Genomic DNA, 23,886 nt, shown 5'->3' with positions numbered 1-23,886 from the left:
GGATTCTTTGCAGCTGGATTGCAAGCAAGAGGCCATAAAAAGTCAAAGAACATCTGTTGTTTTTCCAGGGCAGCCCACCCTCTTTGCGCTCAGCGATGTAAAAGCATGGATCCGCCATGTTCCCTTATTTTGAAACAATGTTTTATGTTACAAACATACTGGAGGAGGATTTGTACACGGAAGTGGTTCGTATGCTCCATGTTTCATTGGCCAGAACTTCTGTCATTCGACTCCAGCTGCGGGCAGGGGAGGGTGGGGATAATTAGATCTTCCGGTAGACCCAGCCGAGAAAGAATATGGCGCCCGTTCTCCTGAGTGGGTCGCTGGTCCGTCTGAGGAGAATATCGGTCTTCCTGAAGAGGCCGCAATTTCTTTTGCGGACAGTTTGATCTTGAGGAAACCATTATTCCTTCTCAGGCGAGCTGGTCCTCTTAAGGAGATAATTGGTCCTTTCGACGAGACGAGGCAGTTGATCCAGTTGATCCAGTTGATCGTCGTCGTGACCAAACCGTTGATTCTTGTCATCGCTAGCTGACTGGTTACAGCCACGTATTGGAAGTTAGTTTGGGGTAAGTTAAAAAACGAATAGTTTTATCATAAGCCTGCTATTTCCAAGAGAATAATATTCCTTTTGTTTTAAACGTTTTTTTTTTTTTTTTAAACGTTTTGTCGCTGTGGCGTGAACTCCCGCTTTTTTTCTGTACCTGTAAAACGCCATACCTGACTTCCCTGGAAACCTGGTCGGTTCTGCTTTGTGCCTCCTCCTTCCGCTTCTCCTTTCACCTCACAATCAAGCTCTTTAAGAACCTCAGCTTTGTTAGTCAAATAGTAAATCCAAGTAATTTCTCGATTTCAAAGATTGTCTTAAGTATATACATGTTTTTGAAATTGTGAGTTGTATTATGTAATATTTTTTAAATACCAAAAGCTCACTCTAAAAGAAAAAGGAGGATTTGTATTTTTCGAAATATTTAGAATAGTTCTAGAAACAGATATTTTAACAATGAATGGGACTTTGCAAAGAAAAATAAAGCCCAGCCAGGGAAGGGTCAAATAGATTGAACCATGTAAAGGTAAACTATGAAAAATTGAAGATCTTGAGTTTTTTCCTCTTGAATATCAAAGATTAATTTTTAAGAAGGAATTGATTTTCTGCAGCGATCATTTCTTTTTTACCATCAAACTTTTGGAAACTCAAAAGTTGCCAAGATAAAAAAGCACAAGCAAAAACCATATACTCTTTTTTTAAAAAAAAAGATTTATTTATTTGAGAGGCAGAGAGCTAGAGATCTTTGATCCGCTGGTTCACTCCCCAAATGGCTGCAACAGCCGGAGCTGCACCCATCTGAAGCCAGTAGCCAGGAGTTTCTTTGGGGTCTCCTATGTCGGTGCAGGGGCTCAGGGACCTGGGCCATCTTCTGCTGCTTTCCGAGGCCACAGCAGAGAGCTGGATCGGAAGTGGAGCAGCCAGGACTAGAACAGGTGCACATATGGGATGCCAACACTGCAGGCAGCGGCTTTACCTGCTATGCCACAGCGCTGGCCCCAAAACCATATACTCTTTGCCCAGATTCACTTTTGTATTTTGCGCTTTATTTCATTTGCCTCGTCATCAGCTTTTTTTTTTTCTTTTTTTGGAAACACTGGAGTCAAATGAATGTTCTTGGCTCCTTTCTACTAAAAGATAAAAATTTACTAAATCTACTAAAATAAATAAATAAATCTACTAAAATATAAGTATAAATAGGTATATTCTTAGAGTGATTATATATATGTAGCAACAGGTAACAGGGAAGAGCAAGAGCCCACAGTTTATCAGTGCAATTAACACTTAATATTGAGAGCCTCATTTTAATGTAATTTTCTGTTTATGTTTATTTTCTGTCTGCCAGATTTATGTCTCTTGAGGACAAGGAACAAATCTGATAATCTCTGAAACGCTATGCCAGGCACATACGGTAGGTGCCTGTGCTTTCTATTTTCCTAAAGACTGTGTTGGCTAATTGCAGAAATATTGCACACATACATTTTGTTTGCCTGACAAAAATGAATACATTTTTTATTAGCAATACCCAGTTTAACTGCTTAGTAGTAGGATATTTGTTATATTTCTCCTTTTTGAATTTTATTCATTTTTGACAATATAGATTAATTTTATGAATGTGCAATGGGTGACTGAAAATAAAGCATGCTCTTTAAGTTTGACATATGTTAATAAAATTTTACTTTGTTAATTATTTTAAGTCTTATCTCTCCTTACTTTTGTCCACTTGATTGGTCTCCTAGTGAGAGTGGAATATTAAAGTCTCCTACTCCTACTATTTCTGTTTCTATCTCCTTTCATCCATCTGTAGTTTTTACTTTATAAAGGTGGCTATTACTTGGTAATAAATGCTCTTTAACAGTTATAGTATCATTCTGCACTTTAAAATTAAAACATCCTTCCTGTCATGTCATTTGGCTTTGGGGCTTAAGTTTTACTTTTCTAATATTGAAGATGCTTTACTCACTGTTTCCATTTTTCTAGATCATTTCTTCCTGTTTTCATTTTCCTGGCATAATATTCTCTCTCTTCATTTATCTTTTGTGTTTCTTGTATACAAAAGAGCTGGATTATGCTCTGTAAAATTGAAAATACTTTTTAGTAAGTAGATTATGCCCATTTCCATTTATTTACATGAATTGTTCTCAGTTTCATCACAGTCTTATAATTATGTGTATATTGTTATATTTGCTATGCTTTACTATAAAATGTGTATTCTTTGTTACATATACATATATATGAGGGGGCTTAAAAATGCATGGAAAATGGAGTTAAAAGAAAAGTTTAGGGACAGGCATTTGGTGCAGTCGTTAAGATAACACATTCCATTTTGAAATACCTTGTTTTGAGTCCTGGCTCTATCTGATTCCAGCTTCTTGCTAATGTGCTCCCTAGGGGTTAGCAGGTGATGGCTTAAGTCCCTGCCACCCACGTGTGAAATCTGGATTGACTACCTGGTTCCCAGTTTCAGCCTGGCCCACCTCCAGCTGTTGCAGACATTTGAGACATTTGAATAGTGAAATAGATGATGGAAGGTCTCTGTTTCTGTATCTTTCTTCTTTCTCTTCTTCAAATAAAAGCCAATTTTAAAAAGATGCTTTTTGTGTTGTAAAAAAAATCCTGAAATCCATTGATAGTTTTTTTCTAAAAAACTTTCTAAAGATTGCTCAAATATAGATGTTTGAAGACTGCATATACACACACACACATACATCTTCAGGAAAATTTACATTTTTGTCCTAGTGGCTTTGTATTTATTCCTTTTTAAATAACCACAGTCTCTTGTTTCCTTATTTAGCCTATTTATGTCGTTTTTCAGTTTTGTATTAGTATACTTTGGGCTTTACCTACTGCCTATTCAAATTTCCTTTCTCCCATTTTTCGTTGCATTGTTTTTACTTTGTTAAAACATATAATGTTTATGCATTAATCTTTCTCATACTTCCCAATTTTTTTGTTCTTTAAATCTGTATCATACATCCATCTTTCCATGTGTTTTCCTACTTATTACCTAAAATCTACTATTTATTTATTATTTGAAAGGCTGGGGTGGGGAGATCTTCCATCTACTGGTTCACTCCCCGAATGCCACAGCAACCAGGTCTGGGCCAGGCTGAAATCAGGAGGTATTGTAGTGTTTTATAGCATTCCTAGTTTATAATGATACTCTTCTGTCAGTAGAGCAAAGTCCAGATACTTAAGTGGATTTATTTGTTTTGGTTAGTGTGGAAGGGTTTTGTGTCCTCTGATTTTGTGAATTTCTTATCTTGCATGACTCTACATTTATCTTTTGCTTCTTTTACGTTTCACCAATGGGTGATTCTTTTTTTTATTTTTTTATTTTTTATTATTTATTATTTTTTTTTGGTGGTGGGGATTGTTAAACCATTTTTTTCTCCTAGAAGCTGTGACTTTCTTTTTTTTTTTTCTTTTTTTTATTTTTTATTTATTTATTTTTTTGACAGGCAGAGTGGACAGTGAGAGAGATAGAGAGAAAGATCTACCTTTGCCGTTGGTTCACCCTCCAATGGCCACCGCGGCTGGCGCGCTGCGGCCGGCGCACCGCGGCCGGCTCACCTCGCTGATCCGATTGCAAGAGCCAGGAGCCAGGTGCTTTTCCTGGTCTCCCATGGGGTGCAGGGCCCAAGCACCTGGGCCATCCTCCACTGCACTCCCTGGAGCTGTGACTTTCTGACTATTCCCTTATATCACATGTGATGCTTAGGACTTTCCCTATCATATGTGTTACTTTTTTTCAATTTAACTATTTTTAGATTAAAGATGTGTTTATGCTTTCTCACTAGATCAACCTTAGTCCCATTTCTATGTCCTTTTTTTTTTTTCCTCATTTTTTAGTTTTTGTGTAGACTTGTTTTTCCTCCTTGTTGCACTTTGGTAGAAACATTGATAGATGGAAATGTGGTGCTTGGTTGTTTTGCACTACTTTAGAATTCTCAAAAGAGAGATGCATTCAGTAAGTAAGGCTTTTTTTATGCCCTGGGAGAGGAAAAAAAAAAAAAAAAACTTTGAAAGGCAATTTTTATTTTTTCAGAGACCAAAGAGTCCTTAATTATTTCAGTGTATTGTAAGTGATCCTGTGCCTGGCTGGGGGACTACCTGCCTAACCCCTGCAGGAGGTTAAGAGGGCGTGGCATGGCCGGCACCACGGCTCACTAGGCTAATCCTCTGCCTGCGGCACCTGCACCCAGGTTCTAGTCCCGATCGGGGCACCGGTTCTGTCCTGGTTGCTCCTCTTCCAGTGTTATGCCCAGTTCAATTGTCCCCAAAGACCACCAAGGAGCCGAAACCGCTGTAAAACACATGAGTTTTATGACAGGTCCGGGCCTGGGCTCTCAACTATTACCAACGCATCGGATTTGAATTGAGAGCCCCAACCCTTCAGGTAACAGGGTTTTTACAGGGTTTTCAGAGACATTCTATACATTATGGTACCATTTAGCAAATCATCTCATCCCGTGGGAAATTCAAAGGACATCTCTTAGAATTGATTAGTGCATCCAGTGGTGGGAACGGACCTAGTAAAGGTAACCGGTTGGATGGCTTTGGGGTTGATGCTTTTTAAATTGATTGGCCGAAGCATAGAGTCTGAGCTGCTGGGGTGGACGTGCTGAACTGCAGAGTCTCAGGAAGCTATCAGTCACCTTATCTGCCCTGAGAAGACACCAGGAACTCTAGGTATTTCTGTTATCTGCTAATCGGCTGTTGCTAGGAGAGTTTATTGCAAGGGGAGTTCATTTATTTACTTTTAGGAGCTTCTGGCTCAGGGTTCAGGGCCTGGTCAGGCCCAGGTTACAAGATGGAGGCCTAATTTAAAATAGTTGCACCTTGATCCAGGCTCAGGTCTTACACCAGTCCAGCTGTCTGCTGTGGCCTGGGAGGGCAGTAGAGGATGGCCCAAGTCCTTGGGCCCTGCACCCGCATGGGAGACCAGGAGAAGCACCTGGCTCCTGGCTTCGGATCAGCATGGTGCGCCGGTCGCAGCGCGCCGGCCGCAGCGGCCATTTGGGAAGTGTACCAACGGAAAAGGAAGACCTTTCTCTCTGTCTCTCTCTCTCTCACTGTCTACTCAAAAAAAAAAAAAAAGGGCATGGCATGCTATGCCTGGCAGGAAAGACCCTGCTCAGCGGCTCAGCACACTGGGATCCACATGTGACCTGACTGCTGGATTTTCCCCACTCCCACTTCCTGTTGAAGAGCCTTGTAATTGTCAACTAGGTAAATAGCTCCTGGATGTGGCCCAGACCCATAAAGAGCACCTGGAAGGCTAAGTAGGCTACATGACCTTCAAGCTGATTGGAGAAGGGTAGAGACACCAGTATCTGCTTATCCTATAGAATTAGTGTTGCTGCGCTGAACTAACTACTCCTCTTTGCCTGCCCTTTAAAAGATTGTGCCTGATTGTTAGTCAATGGACATGTTCACTGAAACTTGTCTCCAGTGCTTCTTGTCGAAGAATGCTGTCATCGCACCACCCCAACAGTGTGGGCCTCGCAGGACAAGTCCACAGTGCATTGAGGAACTTTGAGTAGATACTTGATGACTACATCCAGTCTTTTTAACTCAAGCTCCTTGTCTGTATTTGCCTCAGTCTTTTGGATACTGCTAGACAGTTTACTTTGGGGTAACGACAGTGTGAGCAAGCTATGCTATTGTGTCATTTTCAGTTACTGGAACTTTAAAAATTATATTAAGGTTTTATTATTTTAAACCCTTGATAATATCAAAAGCAAGAAGCTCACCTAAATTGCTAATCACCTATAAAAAGTTTGTTCATTTTAGTTTGGGAGTATTACAGAATAAAAATACCTGTGTTCTGTATAAGTAAAACAAGATAATATCTTTAAAATATTTGTGATGTTTATTTGTATTAAAGTAAGTATTACTATTATCAAATACCAAGACAAGTAAATAATAGCTTTTTTATTATCATGACTTTGATGATTCAGTGATGATGTGTATTAAATGACCTGCTTAGACTCTTCTAGCTCATCGGGAGTATACTAACCCTTTACCAAATCAATTAGATTATAAATTCCAAGAATGTAATACAATGAATACACTATCTATAATGTACATGTGATTATCTATTACAGGAGTATTTGAGCTACTTTTTGCAAAAGTAATACATACTTGACAATTATATACTTGAAATTTCTATATTTGATAGATCCTTGAAATAAGAATGACTAAGTAGTCAGGCTTCCCGCACTGCACAGGTGACTAAAAATTTGCCTTGGGGAAGTTACATGAACTCTTTCTTACCTAAACATTTGGTAAAAATGTTTTATTTAACCTTATTTAACCTATTCAGATTTAATGTATTTTCAGCTTCAAGGAGCTTGATCTCTACTACACAGTTACACATAAACAGTTCCATAACCTTAAATCTCAGTGAGCCATCTTCAGGTTCTCAAACTGTAATCCAAACTGTTTTCTCGGATCTCTTGCTTCCCTACTCCTACTGAATACTTACCAGGCCTTGGACTCCCAAGTGATATCCAGTTTGTGTCCTGTACTTTCAGACCGTCACCTCACTCAGAAACCACCTACAGCAGACTGGATATTTGAATTGGCCCTTACCGTTGTGTCTGCCCTGCTATTGCAGAGTCCCTTGCCTCATTGAACTGTATTCTTGCTGTGCCATTTCTCACTCTAGTCAACCTCAGTTTCTATCCTGATACATAGCTTCTAAACTGCCTTCACCCTGAGTTTCATTTGAGCTTTCCTTTGTGACTTTCTTGGATGTTTCCCTCCTACATCATACCACACCTTCTCTTCTACACACCTCTATTCTCTTCAAGCCTCTTTTTTTTAGAATTATTTATTTTAAAGGCAGAGTTACAGAGAGAGAAAAAGGGAGGAGAGATTCAGAGAATGATCTTGATCTGCCAGTTTACTCCCCAAATGACTGCAATGACGGGGGCTGGGCCAGGCTGAAACCAGGAGCCAGAAGCTTCTTCCCAGTGTCCCACGTGGGTGCAAAGGTCAAAGGACTTGAGCCATCCTCTTCTGTTTTTGCCAGGCACATTATCAGGGAGCAGGATTCAGGATTGGAAGTGGAGCAGCTGGGACACAAACCAGCGCCCATGTGGGATGCCTGCATCTCAGGCGGTGGCTTTACCTGCTGTGTCACAATGCTGAGCCTCTTAAGCTATGTTTACAATCTCATATCTTACTCTTCTCGGATACTTAGCTGCAGTGGAACTGGGCTATTCAGCAGTTGTAAAATACTCCCTGTGCTTTCTCATTTCCATGTTTTTTTTTTTTTCCCTCTTGCTGTTCCCTTGCTTATATCACTGAACTCCATTGGCTCTGTCAAAAGACTATATATTCTTTCAGATCTAACTGAAATATCCCCCTCTTCGGAAAGCATACATGGTTTCATTCTTCTCATAGCAAATTTCTGTTATGCCTATAACAGAAAACTAGGTTTTCCATAGTTACATTATCTTTCAACACAACTGTGAGGGACCTGAGGATAAGGATGCTAATTTTTTTTCTTTGTAACGTCAGCACCTGAATTAAAGGCTGACACATGGCTACGTATTTATTAATGAAGACAAAATGGAAAATAATGATTATTTTAAAGGCTATTACCTTAATCCAGGCACAAAAATATCATGGTAATTTGGACTAGGGAATTGGTGGAGAGTACCTATACTCCATTATGATGTTTCTAATATCTACCAAGAGGTTTCATGAAGTTCAAGAAACTGTATTATCTTTTTAAAAGTTTTTTCAATAAATTGTTTTTTCTTTTTGAACTTAAATATGGGATCTGATATTGTCCCCTTTAGGTTTTCCCCCCTTTTTTTTCTCCAACTTAGTATTTTATTTATATAAGTTTTGAGATAACATGCATTATTATTGATATAAAGAGAACTAGTTCAAGTTTTTCCTGAAATTTTGAAGCTCATTTGTATATATTGATGAATACAGAGTATCAAGAAAATTTAAAATACTCTTAATATTATTTTTTATTTGAAAGACTTACAGAGAGAGAGGGATAGAGAGAGGGATAAGCTGGTGGTGCCAGGCTGAGGCCAGAAGCCAGGAGCTCCACTGGGTCTCCTACTCAGGTGGTAGGGGCCCTACTTGGCCATCTTTCCATTGCTTTCCTAGGTGCATTAGCTGAAAGCTGGATCAAAAGTGGAGCAACCAGGTCATGAACCAGCACTGATATGGCAAACCAACACCCATATGGGATGCTGGCTTGAAGGCTCCAGCATTACCTGCTAAGCCACAATGCTGGCTCCTAAAAAAATCTTTAACATGATCTACAAAGCCCCATTTATTCTAAATCATTTTTTCATCTCATCCTCTGTTCACTCTTTCCTTATCTCTCTAGCATTATCTCCTTTTCCTAATATTATCCTGCTTGTAGGCCTTCATTCATTCATTCATTCACTACGTACTGAGAATCTACTCTGTTCCAAGCATTTTAGGTATTTGAACTATACTTGTCAAAAAGAACAAATATAATGCTTTTGTTCTGATGGCAGCTTCTGTTCCCGTTGGAGAAACATAAAATAAGATGATGATAAATTACCAATAAATAAATAAACCATAAATAACTTCCAGTTATAAGTCCTTTGAGAAAATTAAAACAGTATCATGTGTTTAAAAAAATGAAGGCAACTTTAGATAGAACTGTCAGGAAAGATTTCTTTGTGGACATACTTCAGCTGAGATTTTTAACAGAAAGAACCAGCCCTGAGGAGATGTGAAGGGAATTTTTTCAGACAGGAGGATGAATATTTGGAAGGGATCTGAGGCTAAAACAAGCTCAAAGTAGTCAGGTAATGTTTGTGTACTAAAAACTATTCTAGGACTAAGGACATGGTGGTAAGGAAGACTGACAAGAATTCCACACTTAAAAGGTAGATATGAAATGAGGAAATGGGTCATAGGCAAATAGCAAGAGCACAGTAAACACATTTGTTTTAGATAGGGATAAATGGCAAAAAGAAAAGAGAATGCAGTGAAGTGGCATGGGATATTCCACCTCTACAAAGGGTGGACATTTACTCTTCACTTTTCACAAATGAAGACAGTGGGCTGCAGAAAAGTCAAATTTTCATGGGCCATGCTTAAATGTTAGAGTCTTTGGAGCCAAATCTGTTTGATCCAGAGCTCTGTCAGATTTCTATGGCAGCACTAGCCTTTCTGATCATATAGTATTCCTTTAAAGAATTCTTCTTGCATTTATAGATATCCTTCCTGTGGTGCTTTTCAACTTTTTGCAGTTATTTTTAACTGATTAAGTGATATATAAAACCACCTTATAAAAATGTGCATAACTATGGTTCTTAATTTTCTTGCCAAAGTTAAAACAGTTTCTACAAGCTTACTCTTATCCTTTCCAGAATATTTTTTTAACTTTTATTTAGCAAATATAAATTTCCCAAGTACAACTTATGGCTTACAATGGCTTCCCACCCCCCAAAAATCTTCCCTCCTGCCTGCAACCCTCCCAACTCCCGCTCCCTCTCCAGAACATATAGAAAAGGTGACATTTGTGTTGGTTTATTTTCACAGAAATGGTGTTATATTCCTTATAGGTTCTGAAGCTTGTTTTTTCACTCAGATGACTGGGGATGCTTGCATATTTATCCATTCCTTATTAATGGATCCTTATGTTAATGACAATTTTTTTAACTTTTATTTATTTAATGAATATAGATTTCCAAAGTACAGCTTATGGACTGCATTGGCTTCCCCCCACCCCCCGATGACTTCCCTCCCACCCGCAACCCTCCCCTTTCCCACTCTCTCTCCCCTTCCATTCATATCACGATTCATTTTCAATTTTCTATATATACAGAAGACAATTTTTAACTAATACGCAGATGCTGTATATGTTTTTTTACTTGTGTTATAAAATTTGTATAGATTGAAAACTAAGGTAGAATGGATAGATCCTTTATATTTACTATATATTACAGTGAGTTGAGAATACCTGCTAATACTAGAGTGAAAGCTGTTTAGTAATATCAGCCATCTTTGTATACCAAAAGCCTAGCTCAGAGCCTGGAATTAGTGCCTAATAGATTGAGATTATGAAACAAAAGTTCTAGAATCATAGTATTCATATAAGCCCTTCTGAAAATGTTCTTTTATAAAAGTCCCTTATAAATAGATTGATTTACTTACAGTCTTGGGTCATTCCATCTCTACCCAAACTCACTCCTTCTGAGTCCCTGACACAGTATTCCTGCTTCAGGGAGATGAGTAACCTGAATGCACTCTGCCTAGTTTATGATGAGGTCCTGCCTCTATATATTTGCCCGATCTTTTCCTCTTCAGATGTTCTTGCTCTCTAGATGGTGTTTCTAGATCTTACCCCATCTGTAAGATCAAGTTCCACCTCTATATGTCTCTGTATTGCAACCCAGCCTTGAGAAATCTCTGTAATTCTGAGGGTCATTCCTGCAACATGTATTCTATTAGTTTTACAAATGCTAATCAGTAATTTCTCATTCTGCCATCCTCTTTTACATTTATGTATTTTAACATGATAGAAATATATCATCCTATCTACTCTGTTATCACTGCCCTAATCAAATAGAAGAAAAATGTCTGTTTTTACTTCGAGATATTTTAGTGACAATAACTAGGAAGTATTTTTCTAGAAGAGAAGAGCACATTGTGAAGAAAAGCCTTTCTTGTCAGCCTAGCAACTTCTTCCTTCCATTGTAAAAATTCATTTCCCCAGTTCACAATTAAGTCAGAAATGCTAAGAAGAAAAATATCACTTTAATGAGAAGATCAATGAACCATGAGCATTAATGTTTTCAGAATTAAATATATAGTAAAGCGCATCAATCCAGTTGAGTACATTTTTAGAAAATCATGACTTCTTAGGTCTAAATATGACCAGAATGTCTTGAAAAACAAATTGGTACATAAATGTGCTATCAGTAAGATGCTATTTTTTCCTCACTTCCACAGTACTGTTTCTTAAGCCCAAGATGAATATTTCACTATGGCAACCTAAAGTAAATTACTCAGTATCAAATTGAAAAGGAACAATTCTAGCATACATTTGGTACAGTAAGCAAGGATATCACTTTATGTGTTCAAGACCAAGATCTTTTGTCGACCATTTGCTGTGACTAATACCTATGAAAAACTAATCTGTCAGTTCAGGACTAGCCTTGCCTTCCCATCTCCTCTGCTGTCTCATTAGCTACAAACTAAGTCACCCGTGACCTTTCTGTAGTATATGTCCTACAGACTGTGTAGTAAAAATGTATTTGGTGTTTATCTGAAATTCCAATATAACTGGAATGGCCCTATAGTTTTATCCAGCACCTTTACCAGGTTCCCACTGGGGATAGTGGGGGGCACACATGACTCCTGTTCTTCAGCCAGGCATCCCAGCCAGAAACCTGGACGACATACTGAGACTAAACTCTTCTTCTGGCCTCCTCTACATCACTAAATCACCTCCATACTATCTATTTCATATCACTACATTACTAGCTCCTCTCTATTCTTAATACCACTGCCATAGGTCCAGCCCTCATCAATTTCTGCCTGGATATTTGCTTTACTCATAGCTTGCTGAGTGGTTTCCATGCTTCTAATCTTGCTTCTTTTACATTAATTTCTCTTTTCTCTGTCTGTCTCATTGGCCTTTTCTCTCAAGTTGCCTCTCTCACCTCCTTTGCATATTTTTTTCCAGTGATGCTTGTCTGAGCATACCATCTTATTTCTCCTCTACTTTGTTTCCAGTGGCCTAGAATAAATGTCCCCCTCATGCTTGCTTGAAACTACACTCTTAAACTGTGCCTCACCTGATCACTTGCTGTTTAAGACTAGAAGGTCTCCAACACTAGAAGATACTTCTTACACTGTGTACTCCTTCAAATAATGGATGAGATTTCAACATAAATCTTCTCTCACAGAGCAAACCTTCCTGAAACCAGAGTGTAATGGCTTAATGCTAATTTGTCAAAGAAAACCAAAGCACTAGATGGCTTTATAGTGGCACTTGTTGCTTTGTCCATGTAACAAAGCCATTGCTACCAAAGGCAATGCTTAGTTTTGGAAACATGAAATCAGTTTTGGGCCCAAGTGCCAGGCAAATTCAGCTGGAGAGACAGTATGGGAAATTGGAAAAAATCTCTCTTGCTAATAATTATATTAGAATTTGTTTTAGGAAGGGTCTTCAAAAATTTTGTGGTAAATGCACATTATTCTAATTCCATTTGTCCAAGAACTCTTCAAGTCCTCTCACATATTAGTTAATTAGTTACAGTGTATTCATTTATTTTGATCTGGGAAACTAGACCACCATTTGTAGAAAGCTATTAATCATGAAATCTGAGGTAGATACTAACCTGTGTATTAATAAAATACTTACCAATGTGAAGAGCCTGAAAGCAAAATACATAATTTTTAAGGTATATGGTTACAGAATTTATAAAGAAGAGGCTGATTTACAGAGCTCAAAAAAAGTTACCCCTAAGATTTTAAAAAGCAGCTGTGTTTAGTTGGAAATATGGTTTGCTTTAAAAGACATCCCTGAAAAAACTTAAACTCACTGCTTTTTTATGCATTCTCTACTAAGCACCTTTAAATGTTGGTTTTCCTCAAATAGCTTTTTATGAATTAAGTTATTAGGTGTATGCTCTATTCCCGGTTAAAAAGGCTTTTGGGTAACATCTAAAACAGTGGTTTTCAACCCTGGCTATATATTACAATCACAATGGCAAAATTTTAAAACTACTGGTAACTGGGACCTACTATGGAGATTTTAATTTAATTGGGGAATTTTTTTTTCTTCAAATTCCCCCAAGTGATTTATCATGCAGTCAGATGGACAACTAAGCATCTAATCCAGTGACTGACCTCTGCTATTGAGGCTTCACCTTCTACTTTATAAAGTATACCTATTGCAAGAAAAATGGAGGGCCAGTGCTGTGGCACAGTGGTTAAAGCTGCTGCCTGCAGGGCACTGGTTGGAGACTCGGCTGCTCCACCTCCAATCCAGCTCCCCACTGAGGGCCTGGGAAAGCAGTGGAAGATGCCCAAGTGCTTGGGCCCCTGCACCACCAGAAGAAGCTCCTGGCTCCTGGCATAGGATAGGCCCAGCTCTGGTCATTGAGGCCATTTGGGGCCATTGAGGCCATTTGGGGAGTGAACCAGTGGAGGGAAGATTCTCTCTCTCTCTCATACCTTAGCCCCAAGTGCTGGACTACAGGCTGGTTGAATAGAGAAGCAGTATATAGATTTCTTGCTGCTGCTTCCCTTCATTCCAGTCTCCATGTCTGGAGTCTAGCCCACTGTCCACATGGCTGAAAGCTCTGTCCACATGGTTTGACGTGTTGCACATAAAGAGAACACACGGATAATCTATTTTCAGTCTCATAAGAGAAACTAATCGAGAACAGTTCTCTGTAAGGTATGACCTTACATTTGGTATCAAAAGGTGTTGGCTCTTTTTTTTTTTAAAGATTTATTTATTTATTTGAAGGTCAGAACTATAGAGAAGGAGAGACAGAAAGTGAATTCTCCCATCCAAATAGCCACAATGGCCAAGGGTAGGGGGCCAGGCTGAAGCCAGAGGCCAGGAGCTTCATCAGGGTTTCCTGCATGTGTACAGGACCCAAACTCTTGGGCCATTCTCTGCCACTTTCCCAGGTGCATTAGCAGGGAGCTGGATTGGAACTTTGAGCAGCCAGGACTCTAACTGGCACCTGTATGGGATACCAGTACTGCAGACAGCAGCTTCACCTTCTATGCCACAGCGCTGGCCCTTTGCTGGTTCTTTTTAATTCTGAGGGGGATGCTTTTAGGAATAGACTTGGAATTCAACTTTGGTGCTGTTACTAGGTATGCAACACATTTCCAAAAGATGAATGGATTCCACATTTATTAAATAAATACATTTTTATTTACCATCTTATTACAATTACATTAATTTCTTCCAATTACATAATTTCCATGTGTATATCTTTTCCTTCACTTTTTGTGTCAATGGTGATAGGAAATATTTGGAGTGAATGATGCTCTCAGCCTTTCATTGACATTAAACAGTGGTAGTATCAGACAAGAATCTGATCTCTTGGGATTTTACATGCAGCAACTGAAAGTCCCAACCAATCAGCAAAGGAATGCAGTGGGGGAAAATACAATCTTTGGTGGACCTTATAAAGGAATTAGGAAGTTACTGTTGATTTTAAAACATTATGTGGAGGAGGCAGTGCATTTTATGATTTATAAATTGACCTATTCACAGCAGCAGAAAAAGCAGTCCTGGAAAAGACATAAAACTGATAACATAAATAAAAGTGTCAGTATTTCCAAAGCATAGTAGCTTCTTTTTATAGCTGCAGGAGATTATTGCTTTCATTATTATCTCATTCTTGTCCACTTATTTCTATGGTTTGGTGTATCCAGGTGCTATGTCCTAGTGTATTATCCTAAAAATATGCTTCCTGAGAATAGGAAATAGTGGGCACACCTTTATTGGGGTCCCTCTCTTACTTGTGGGACTCTAGATGAACAATATACATCAATATAAATCTCTCAACAAAATGATATGCTGCAGGCATCTCTCTAAATTCTGAAGCTCTCATTTATTCCAATGATGACTCCTTTATTGCTGTGTGTGTGCTGAAAGCTCAAGTGTTTACAGAATTGTGCTCCCAGGGCCAGCATCACAAATTCCCTATTCCTATGTTCGTCTCATTTTTACTATCTTAAGTTGGGGACCACATTCAGAAGGGCAGCACTTGGCACTGTCAGGAAAGGAAAATTGGGCTTCATCAGTTTCTCTTACCAGCTGCCATGAGAATGCTGAATTTTGCATTTGGTCAATAAGATTTGTTAATATAATTCTGTATCTGCAATATTTGCAAAATATGTGCTTAAGGTAAAATCACCATCTGGGTTAGCATAATAGGTATTCCCAAATACCACAACTATTAAACGGAACAGGATGTGTATTCCCATTTCTAATCTGATCCTCTGCTCTAACACCTAAACTGGAACAACTTTTTTTTTTTTTTTAAAGATTTATTTATCTGAGAGGCAGAGTTACGGGGGGTGGGGGGGATGTCTTCCATCTGCTGGTTCACTCCCCAGATGGCCACAACAGCTGGAGCTGTCCCAATCCGGAGCCAGGAGCCTCCTCAAGGTCTCCCCTGCAGGTGCAGGGGCCCAAGAACTTGAGCCATCTTCCACTGCTTTCCCAGGCCATAGCAGAGAGCTGGATCAGAAGTGGAGCAGCCAGGACTTGAACTGGTGTCCATATGGGATGCCGGCACGGCAGGCGGCAACTTTCCTTGCCACACCACAGCATTGGCTCCAAGAATTTCTGATGAGGTAATGGTTGCTATTTCTATAAGGTTTCTGGAAAATGAGCTTTATACCACAATCCACACCCAAAAATGCTTACAAATACATAGTCTTTCACCATGTGCCCATGAGATTACTAGAGATTTGTCAGTGTTTTGTGGATTCTTCTTTCAAGATAGTCCCCTGTTCTTTATTTCATTCCTTGTACTACTGCAATTGACTTTTAAGAACTTTCACTGAAATGCCATTTACACATAACTATAACTTTAGAGAACAAGTTATTGTGACTGGTTACAGAAAAAGTATCAAAGATGAATTGTAAAAATACAACATGGTTTGGCTCATTTTAGATAAATGTTAAAAGAAATGCATCTCCCAAGCTTGTTAAATTTCTGTAAAATCTGTCTTTGATTTCCGTTAGCATATGTCCATTAGACATTTCTGTAGTATTTTTTAATGTTTTTTGTTTACGGTAAAATATACATAACATTGACCATTTATCCTTGTGTAATTGTATAGTTCAGTGCCATTAAGTGCATCTATATTGTTGTGCAACCATCACCACCACTCATTTCCACAACTTTTTCATCTGCATAATTGAAACCCTATAACCATTAAAAATAACTGTCCATTCTGCCTTCATGAAGAACTTGGTTATCATCATTCTATTTCCTGTCTCTATAAAGTTGACATTTGAAATTTACAATTGAGTCCTCATGATACTGAATTATACAATATTTACTCTCTTTTTGACAGGTTTATTTGACTTATCATAATGCCTTCAAGCTTAATGCACATTGTAGCATGTACCACAATTTTCTTCCTGTGAGGCTGAATAATACCCCATTGTATTTATATGCCATGTTTTATTCTCCATTCACCTTTCCATATATTTTTGGTTTAAGGCTTTTGGCTGTTATGAACGTGGATGCATGTATCTTTTCAAATTCATGTTTTCAATTATTTTGGGCATATTCCTAGAAGTGGAATTGCCACATCATTTGGTAATGTTATTTCTTTTTGGAAGAACCGCCATAGAGTTTTCTACCATGACTGTACCATTTTACATTTTCACCAACAAGAAAGAAAGGTTCTAATTGCACATCCTGACATATAGTTCTTATTTTATTTTTTAAATAATAGCTAACCTAATTCATATGAAGTGATAGTAGTTATTTTTCTATTTTTAGTTTATTTTTGCAAAGGGAATAAATTTCATGTATTTGATTTACATAATTTTAAGAACATAATGGTACTTCCCTCTCTTCTACTTTTCCTCCCTCACTCACACTTTCAGCTTCCTTTATTTTTCTTTTAATATTTGCAATGACATTCTTCTAATTTACTTTATACTTACATGTGCTATCTTCCACTAAATAAAAAAAATTAACAAGTACTAAGTAGAGATACCATTTTTACCCAGGAATATAGACATGGGCTATAAAATAATCAGATCTCAAGACTATCAGTTTCGTTCATACACATTTTTTTTTGGTACTCTACATATTAGTTACCACAAATAAGAGAAAACATATCATATTCTTCTTTTTAGGACTGGCTTATTTTGCTATGCATAAAGATATCAAATTTTATCCATTTTGTTGTGGAAGATAGGAATCCGTTCTTTTTTTGTGTGTGTGTTTAAGAAGTATTCCATTGTGTATATATACCACATTTTCTTTATCTAGTCATCAGTTAATGGACATCTTGGTTGATTCCATATCTTAGCCATTGTGAATTAATTAATGTGATGGTATGTATAGCTCTTTCATATGCTGATTTCATTTCCTTGGGTAAATTTTTAGGAGTGAGATGGCTAGGTCTTAGCTTTCAGAGGAATCTTTCTACTGTCATCCACAATGATTGTAGTTATACATCCCCACCAATCGTGGATTAGAGTACTTTTTTTCTCCATATCCTTGCCAGCATTTGTTATTTTTTGATTTTGGGATGGTAGCCAGTCTAACTATAGTGAATCAAATCAAAACTTTATTGTGGTTTTTATTTGCATTTCCCTGGTGACTAGTGATCCTGAGCATCTTTACACGTGTCTGTTGGCCATTTGTAGTTCATCCTTTAAAAATTCCTTAGTCCATTTCTTCACATATTGTTTATTTTGTTGTTGTTCAGTTTCTTGAGCATTTTATAGATTCTGGTTATTAGTCCTTTATCCGTTGTATAGTTTGCAAATATTTCTCCCATTCTGTCAGTTGCTTCTTTACTATGTTGAGTATTAGTTTGCTGTACAGAAGCTTCTTAGCTTAATGTACTCCCATTTACTAGACCAATGTCTAGTAGTGTTTTCCCTATGTTTTAAGAGTTTTTGTGTTAAAATCTATTTTGTCTGATATTAGGATGGCTACTCCTGCTCATTTTTTATTTCCATTAGCATGGAATATCTTTTTCCATCCTTTCACTTTCAGTTTGTGAGTATCTTTTTGAGATATGTTGCTTGAGGCAGGATGTAGATGGAAATTTCTAAAAAATCTGTTCATCAAGTCTGTATCTTTTAATTGGATAATTGAGGCCATTTACATTCAAGATTATTGTTGCTAAGTAATGACTTGGTCCTGCCTTTTTTCCATTAATATTCTTATTGTTTATTTTGAGTTTATTTGTAGCTTTACTATGACGTTTTCTGTCTTCACGTTCTTTCATAATGCTAATTATCTTTCTGTTTTTGTGTAGCATATCCTTATGTATCATTAGATAAGGCTGGCCTAATGGTGACAAATCCTTTCAATTTCTGTTTGGGAAAGATCTTTATTTCACCTTCATTGATAAATGAGAGCTTCACTGGGTACAGTTTTCTGGGTTGAAAATTTTCATTCTTTTAGGGCTTTTGCTGTATCTTTCCATTTTTTTTTTTGGTACTCTACATATTAGTTATTTGGTACTTCCCTCTCTTCTACTTTCCCTCCCTCACTCACACCTTCATCTTCCTTTATTTTTTTTTTAATATTTGCAATGACATTCTTCCTGAGGAGTAATCTGCTACCTATTTAATTGGAGTTCTAGTAAAGATAATCTGATATTTCTGTCTTACATATTTTGGGATCTTTTCCTTATGTTTTGTTCCTGAAATCATGACACCATGTGTCATGGCAAAGATCTCTTCTGGTCATATCTATTAGGGGTTCTGTGCACTTCTTGTACTTAAATTTCCATATCATTCTCCAATTTTGCGATATTTTCTGCTGTTATTTCACTGAGAGGTATTCTAAGCCATTCTGTTTTTCCCTACTTTCAGGCATGTATATTTGGTTATTTAATGGCATCCCAAAGATCTTGATCACTGTTTTCAGTTTCTCAAATTTTTCTTGCTTTTTTTTTTTTTTTGGTCTAACTATTGTATTTCCAAAGATTTTATGTTAGCATAGATATTCTTTCTTCTGCTTCACCAAGTCTGTTGTTAAGGCTTTTGATTGTATTTTTTATTTGAATTCTTCATTTCAATATTTCAGTTTGATTTTTCTTTAATATTCTGCCTCCTGGAAGAATTCATCCATGTCATGTATTTTTTTAAACTCATATATTTGCTTCTCTGTGTTTTTAAGTGATCTTATTAGCATTCTTTTGAATTTCTTTTCAGAAATTCCATCGGTCTTCTCATCTTCACAGTCTAATATTAAATTAATATTGTGTTCCCTTTGGTGCATCATATTATCTTCTTTGCTCATGTTTCTTGTATTTCTACATTTTCTTTAATCATCTGGGTAAATACTTGTTGATATCTTCCCTGAGGGCTTTGTTCTTTGAAATACGCCACTAGGGCTTAGTGAAATGCCTGATCCCTCAGAAGATATCCAGAGGTGTATGCTAGGTGGTGCTAGGGATTGCTGGCCAGAAATTGAGGGTAGTGCAGGAGTCCAGAAGAGCACCCGTGTTGGGTGTGGTTGAGCTCTATCATCAGCAGGGGAAGGGTATGGTCATGCTCAGTGTTCACAACCCCAGCCCCTGTCTGCTAAGACAAACCACTGCACAGAGTGAGCCCACAGTGACTGGGCACCCCACTCACTCAGGCACACAAACCACAGAAATGATCTACATGCTCTATAGTGTTTAGCATAGAGCCTTCGGCAGTGACCCTCCCCAGCACTGAGGTAAGCTTCAAGCTTCTAGAGTCAGATCCATTGGTTGTCTGAAGACCCAGCCATACCCCCACACCCTTCTCAGTTTCCTGGTTTATTGCATAGTCACTGGTTTCCCACAGTTACATGGTGCAGGGCTCTCACAGTCACAGTGGATGGGATCTACTCCATGCCCTGCAAACCTGTGCATCCACAGAGAAAGCTGTTCCTGGAGCCAGCTAGCTGTCATACAGAGTTTGGTTGGTTGAGGTGAGAAGAGTAATATGCCATCCCTTTACATTGTTAGATGGGGCACCCTTCCCACCTCCGCAACATCCGCCAGCTTTTCAGGCCGGGCTCAAAATTAGTGAGGACTTTGAGGTTCTCCCTCAGAAGATCACCAGTGGTATGGGGGCTGTTGTAGATTCCTCTCACCTAGGTCTGGGAAGATGGCATCTCTGGTAGTAGTTGCATTTCCTTACTGAGTGATGTTGAGCATCTTTTAATGTGCTTAATGGTTATTTGTACTATCTCCTGCAGAGATTCAAATTTTTCACTCATTTTTAAATTGGTTTGTTTGGTTTTCGTTTTTGAGTTGTGAGAGTATAGTTCTACATTATAGGTATTATCCCCTTTTCAGATACATGATTTTCAAATATTTTCTCCAGTTCCATGGGTTGTCTTTTCATTCTGTTGGCAGTGTCTTTTGATGTATACCTGGAATAGTCTTATCATGTGTCCTGCTAAACCCAGTCTCTACTTCTCTCCTTTCCTTCCAAGTCTTTCCCCCTTTCCACCCCCTCTCCCTTTCTACCCCTCTCCACACTTCCACCTCTCTCTCCACTACAGTGATCTGCCTCCCTCCACCTCTTTCCCATTTCTTTACTTCATATCCCTGTCATTCCTCTCTACTTACCCCCTCCCTACCTTTCTTCCCCTGCCATCTCCTCACCCTTCATATCAATATCTGTTTCTCCTCTCTACCCATTCCCCTTCCCCAAACACACATTTTTTTAAACTTTTATTTAATGAATATAAATTTCCAAAGTACGATTTATGGATTACAATGGCTTCCCCCCCATACCGTCCCTCCCACCCACAACCCTCCCCTTTCCCACTCCCTCTCCCCTTCCATTCACATCAAGATTCATTTTCGATTATCTTAATATACAGAAGATCAGCTTAGTATACAAAGTACGATTTATGGATTACAATGGCTTCCCCCCCATACCGTCCCTCCCACCTACAACCCTCCCCTTTCCCACTCCCTCTCCCCTTCCATTCACATCAAGATTCATTTTCGATTATCTTAATATACAGAAGATCAGCTTAGTATACATTAAGTAAGGATTTCAACAGTTTGCTCCCACACAGAAACATAAAGTGAAAAATAATAGATGATTTTTTTTAAATGATGATGAAATCAGATCAGACCTATTGTCATGTTTAATCCCAGTGAGAGTCAAGTTGGGAGTTGATAATTTCTTTTTTTTTTTTCAGAGGATCAGTTTAGTATGCATTAAGTAAAGATTTCAACAGTTTGCACCCCCATAGAAACACAAAGTGAAATATATTGTTTGAGTACTCGTTATAGCATTAAATCTCAATGCACAGCACATTAAGGACAGAGATCCTACATGAGAAGTAAGTGCACAGTGACTCCTGTTGTTGACTTTACCAATTGACACTCCTGTCTATGGCATCAGTAATCTCCCTATGCACCAGTCATGAGTTTCCAAGGCTATGGAAGCCCTCTGAGTTCTCCGATTCTTATCTTGTTTAGACAAGGTCATAGTCACAGTGGAGGTTCTCTCCTCCCTTCAAAGAAAGGTACCTCCTTCTTTGAAGACCTGTTCTTTCCACTGGGATCTCACTCACAGAGATCTTTTGCCAGAGTGTCTTGGCTTTCCATGCCTGAAATACTCTCATGGGCTTTTCAGCCAGATCCAAATGCCTTTAGGGCTGATTCTGAGGCCAGAGTGCTATTTAGGACATCTGCCATTCTATGAGTCTGCTGAGTATCTCACTTCCCATGTTGTATCACTCTCCCCTTTATTTATTCCATCGGTTAGTGTTAGCAGGTACTAGACTTGTTTATGTGCTCCCTTTGACTCTTAGTCCTTTCATTATGATCAATTGTGAACTGAAATTGATCACTTGGAATAGTGAGATGGCATTGGTACATGCCACCTTGATGGAATTGAATTGGAATCCCCTGGTATGTTTCTAACTCTACCATTTGGGGCAAGTCAGGTTGAGCATGTCCCAAATTATACATCTCTTCCCTCTCTTATTCCCACTCTTATGTTTAACAGGGATCACATTTCAGTTAATTTTCAACACTTAAGAATAACTGTGTATTAATTACAGAATTAAACCAGTCATATTAAGTAGAACAGGCAAAAAAACTACTAAGAGGGATAATGTATTAAGTTGTTCATTAACAGGGCAATGCTGATCAAAAAAGGAAACCTGTTGAAGTGAAATGGACACTATGGGAAACGGTGACAAACACACATTTTTATTCCCTACAAGTTACTTCTATTCCCTCAGAGCTTATTTCCTCCATAATCATTTGTTTTTATTTGAAGGCTTGAAGTACTTAAGATAATAGTTGTTGATATCAATTCTTAAGGTGTTATAGCTTGCACAGCTACCATATTTTCATAAATGTCAGTCTTTTTCTATGAAGAACCATAGCTATACTGGGCTAGGGTAGTCGCCTGAATAAAGGAAGGTTATAATGTAGTGGACTGGCTTTTCAGCATCTTCTGGACATATATGCAGTGCTTCCCTAAGCATAGCTTTTGCCAGAATGAAGGATCTGAGAGAGAGAGAGAGAGAGAGAGAGTTGTGCAAAGAAAGATTTGGGGTCTCCATGCTGATTATTGGGAAGGAAATTTGTGTATAATATAATGGAATGAAACTCAAAATGGCAGTGGGATAGGGACCTCTACCAAATTTCCTCCAGAGACTAAAATGTGGAGAAATGTGCAGAATCATTATTTCCAGTACAAATTGGAGTGTAAGAGGTAAAAAACTGAAGGGAAATTTTCTTACTTTGAAATGATATGAGTCTTGATGAAACAGGACACAGAACTACTTGGGGAACAGTAGCAGCAAGAACAAATCCTAGGGAGAACTTTGTCAAAGCCCCAGCAGCAGGTGCTGACTCAAGTAATAACTTGGTCCTTGCCACACACGCTGATAACTCAGATTGACTTTCTCTTGCTCCTGGCTTTGCCCAGGCCCAGCCTGTCCTATTACTAATATTTGGAGAGTGAATCTGATGATGGGAAATCTCTCTGTCTGCCTTTCTGCTTGTCTTTGTCCCTTGGTGTCTCTCTGTCTTTTAAATGAATAAAATTTTTAAATGCCAGAAAGCACAGAAATAAACGAACATAAGTACTCTTCATCCTGATAATTTTCTTAACATACACACCTACTTTTACAAAAAGGACAGAGAGGTGACTTATGAATAAATTATTTTCCATTTTTCTACTTCTTTTACAGACTTATTTTACACAAATACTATGAAGTAGGCAGTTTTTCCGTCCAGAATATGTTTTAATTTATTTTCTCAAAATATTAAAAATACACTTTTTTTATCTATATATCAGCATCATGATCACATTTTTCACCAAAAAGAGAGTGGCTCTGGGGTGAAAGGAATACAACTGTGTTCCACTGGGAACAGCTCCATTTCTCCTTTCTCATTCCATGATGGTACTCCATTTTCCTGCAGTGCTTTCTTAAAAAGGGGCTGTGCATTTCTCCTAGCTCCTTTTCAGCAGAAATTCAAAAAAAATTCTGCACTCAACAAAATGGAGCTGGGCATATGGGAATTTAAAATACTGACATTCTAACAGGTCCTCATTTACCAGGCAATGCCCTGCCTTGGCCCCTGTGACAGAGTCTGCCTGCTTTTGTATTCACTGACATTGC

General features: G+C 38.3%; 1 long non-coding RNA gene across 1 annotated transcript in view; it reads left to right on the top strand.

The window, feature by feature from the left end:
• Positions 1-304: 304 nt before the first annotated feature.
• The window catches only part of LOC127487112 (uncharacterized), a 45,478-nt gene continuing 21,896 nt past the window's right edge, over positions 305-23,886 (top strand). The window contains exons 1-2 of the long non-coding RNA XR_007913647.2: positions 305-569; positions 1,893-1,958. This is a non-coding gene — a long non-coding RNA (uncharacterized lncRNA). The remainder of the gene's footprint in view (positions 570-1,892; positions 1,959-23,886) is intronic.

This window comes from Oryctolagus cuniculus, chromosome X, assembly GCF_964237555.1.
Source record: "Oryctolagus cuniculus chromosome X, mOryCun1.1, whole genome shotgun sequence".
Classification (NCBI taxonomy): domain Eukaryota; kingdom Metazoa; phylum Chordata; class Mammalia; order Lagomorpha; family Leporidae; genus Oryctolagus; species Oryctolagus cuniculus.
This window is presented reverse-complemented; position numbering and strand designations above follow the sequence as displayed.